Below are 3,965 nucleotides of genomic sequence, written 5' to 3'. Positions count from 1 at the left end.
AATAAAAGCCTAACGAAGACAACATGTTTATGGGAGGGTGCATGCAACGATGGATCTCAGGAGTCCTTCCTCAGAAATGACATCCCCTTCACTTTTAGAAAAGGGTCTTTCTCGGGCTTGACCTGTGCAGCCTGACGGAGGAGTCTCTGGACTGACCAGCGAGCCCAGGGACCCATCTTCCTTCACTTCCCCACTGCTGGGGTCACAAGGGCTGTATCTTGGGTACCAGACTCAGGCCGCCATGCTTGCACAGGAAGTCCACATCCAGCTTCCTTCAGGCACTGTTTGTTCTCTATTGAAATGTCTAATTCTTGTTCTCTTATGCCATGGGGATGATTCAGAATCTTAGAGATCCAGTGGAACATATATTACTCTTATGTTATAAAACTAAAATATTATAAGGTACAGTCTCTGTTATCAAGTTTGGTGGTTGACTTTGACAAGCTGATTGAACTAGAAACAGCTAGGATATCAGTAAAGTATTTATTCCTTCTTATGTGTTTGTAAGTGTGAAGGAGAAGAACAGATCCACCATGAATGCCTGTGGGCTGCGACTTTGGACTAAATAAAAGTTGGGGGAAACAAACAGAGAGTCAGATGAAGGCATCATTCCTCCATCTCTACCTCCTGTTCCACCAAGCTGTGACCTGGCAGTTCAGGTTCCCACCACTATAGCCACAGGTTCTGCCCACCCCCCCTCCCCCAGTGCCATACCTGTGGCTTCAGAACGGACCGTGAGCCTGAACTGTGAGCCTCCATAAGCCCTTCCACAAACTGCTTCTTGCTAGGTGTTTGGTCACAGGCCTGAGAAAAGTAACTGACATGGCAGTGGTGAGCTATGGAACTGTTGCAGCTGCCAGGAGAGAGTTCATCACGGGGGCGTGCCTTCGGCCTTCGGGACTGGTTGGGGGATGGAATGTGGAATAGGTTAAAGCTGCAGACTAGAGATTCCCAGATTTATCCAAGTCAAACTTAATAGCTACTTCTGCTGGGAGCAGAGACCACTGTGATGGAGATGTGGACGTAAAGACGGCACTTGGGGTGAATGGGAAAGGCCATTCCTGTTACATTTTTTTTTTTCTTTTTGAAACATCTGCTCTGTTCTAGAAATTTGAAAGAGGCTGTTTTTGAAACAAGTGGACTAATTTGCCGTTTGGAGGAAATTTCAAGACATGTTCAGCTTTGGTGTGTTTATTGCTCAATGCATTTCCTGAGATTCAGGCTAAGAGAGAGCAGGAAGTCAAAGCGTGATAACGTCTGCAGTTTGGCGAGGAAGGGAGAGTGGAGCCAGACAAAGCCGCTTCTGACAAGGAACGTTCAGGCAGTTCAAGTTGAGGATAGAGTGGGTGCAAACAAAGGGGTCATAATTGTTAAGGAGATTAGGGACACTGAAGATAAGGCTCAAGCTGAGCCCTGGGCCATTAGGGAAGGCGCTCCACCTGCTGAAGGCTGGCCTGTGCTAGTGCAAATTCCTCTGAGAGGAGCAGCCTGAACTGAGAATGACCTTGAAGGGGTCCTTTGCTCAAGAACAACCGTGTGTGTGTGTGTGTGTGTGTGTGTGTGTGTGTGTGTGTGTATGGGTGTGTGTGTGTGTGTGTGTATGGGTGTGTGTGTGTGTGTGTTGGGGGATGTTTCTCAGGTTCAGTCACAAAAGCACAGCAGAAGTCGTTAAGGATTGGATCCAGAGGGTCTAGGCAGTATCTCAAGGAGGCAAGGAACTTGGCCATGATTGTCCATGTAGTGATTGCTTTGAAGGCATGTGATATGCAAGGGAAAGGGTATCCTAGAGGCTTGTTCTAAGGTTCCAGAAAGCCCTGGAGGCCAGGCAATGTGTAAATAGGTTAGACACTCTGCAAGGAGGCCCCAGAGGCTGTTCTGCGAAGCTGTGAAGGTGAAGTCTAAGACACAAGGAGTCCCTAGGATACTGAAAACGCCAGAAATGTTAGTCACCTGCCAAGGACACCTGGGGACAGCAAATGGAGTAGGCCCCAAGAGAGGCCGGGTGCATTGAAGGCCCCACACCTGACCAGTGTAGCTGTTCAAGGCTGGTGGAGCCCAGATGACGTCATCGTGTGTCCCAGGTATGGATGTGGAGCTGCAGGATTTGGTGTCTGCCCGCTTGTCTTGGTTTGGCCCAGTGTTTCTTCTGCAGAACCCTGCTTCTCCATTGTTAGCTTACTCAGACTCGTGGATTTGTGCTTAGATTGGATTTGTGTAAACTCACAGTTCATAGTTTGCCTTCAGTCCCCAAAGACATTTTGGGTATTTGAACAATGGTGGAACCGTTACAACTCTGGAAGGCTCTTCAGATGGACTAAATACATGTTTTTAATGAAATGTCCTTAAGCCTTTGAGCAACAGGTAAAAATGGAATGGTTTAAAGGTGAAATGTTAGGTTATCAAGAATAGAATTGTAACTGTTAATATTCATGATCAACTTGATTGAATGTAGAAACACCTCGGACACTAATGAAGTGCATACCTTTATAAATATAAATTACACGTTTATAAATGTTTGTGAGGGTTTCTTCCAAGAGGAGTAATGGAGGTGGGGGCAGAGAGACCCACCATGAGCCAGGGTCCTAAACTAAATAAAAAAGGTTAATAAAAAGAAAGCAAGGGTAAGTCTGACTTTCTCCTATCTCTGCTCTCATTCTACAGAAATACAAGAAACCTCATGCCGCTGCCTCCATGCCTTCCCTGAGGACAGGTGGTGTCCCTTGAATGGCATAACAGAATAAATCCTTTCTCCTTTAAGTTGCCTTTTGTCAGTGTTTGATCACAACGCTGTCATGTTAGGTATCAGGAAATCAGTTCTAGATCGTTCTATAGCACTTCATCTCATTCCTGGGCTAGTCATTGCCTCCAGAGTGCAACTATGTTCACAGCTGCAGATAAAATGACCTAGGTGAGAAATACAGTCTGCAAACAAACTTGCTTGACAAATTCTTGATGAGCAAAGTTAGGAGTAATGTCCTACAGGAAATCCCACACTCTCTCAACCATGCCTGCTCATGTGACTCTTGTCAATGCTCCCAGGGTGGCCCCAATACTTCAGTCATTGTTCTTACCCTATATTTGCTGGTTAATGTACCAGATGGCCAAGATGGAGCCCAATGGGCCTTTCTTTCTTTGGTGGTTTGAATGAGAAATGTCCCTTACAAGGGTCACGTAATTGAGCACTTCTTCTCCAGCTGGTGAAGCCATTTGAGGGCGGGAAGTCGTAGGAGATGAAGGCTTCCTGGAGGAAGGACATCACTGGGGGTGGACTGGGAGGGTTACCACTCCCCCACTACTGGTTCTCTCCTTCTCTGCTTCCTGTGTGTAGATGAAATGCTGACAACAGCCAGCTTTCTGTTCCTTGTTACCATGTCTTCCTTTCCACGATGGACTTTATCCCTCTGGAACCAAATAAGCCAAGAAAAGTCATTTTTTTTTCTAAGTTGATTTTGGTCATTGTGTTTTATCACAGCAACATAAAATAATTAACATACATACCCAATAAAGTCTACTGAATGGGTGAAATGATGTGAAAGATTTGGAGGTAAGTTACATTATGGGAGTCACAACTTTGGTGTCTTTTGAGGACAAGGACCATGTCGGCTTCACAGTACCGGGGTTGGCACGTGTAGACTTGTTCAATGATCCTATCTCATTGTTCCTTAGTGTTTGAGGATGAAATTCATCAAGCTAAATACAGCGTATGTGTGACTGGTTTGCCACATCTGGCAGTGAAGTGTTCACATCAGCTTCCTACAAACTCATTTTATTTTTAGTGGAGCGTCTCCAGGATGTAGGATTGATCTGTTTATCAGAATGAATTCACGAATGTAGAGCCTGTGTTTCAACCATAATCACCTGGCATGAGCTGAGTCTATGTCAGGAACAATAGGAGCTGAGATTGTAAAGTTGTGGCAGGTCTTGAGTTGGCTAGACTAACAAAGTTGTCTTTTGTCTTATTGGCC

Source organism: Microtus oregoni, unplaced genomic scaffold, assembly GCF_018167655.1.
Source record: "Microtus oregoni isolate MIOR12 unplaced genomic scaffold, Mior012 000007F_ref0000211, whole genome shotgun sequence".
Lineage (NCBI taxonomy): Eukaryota > Metazoa > Chordata > Mammalia > Rodentia > Cricetidae > Microtus > Microtus oregoni.
This window is presented reverse-complemented; position numbering follows the sequence as displayed.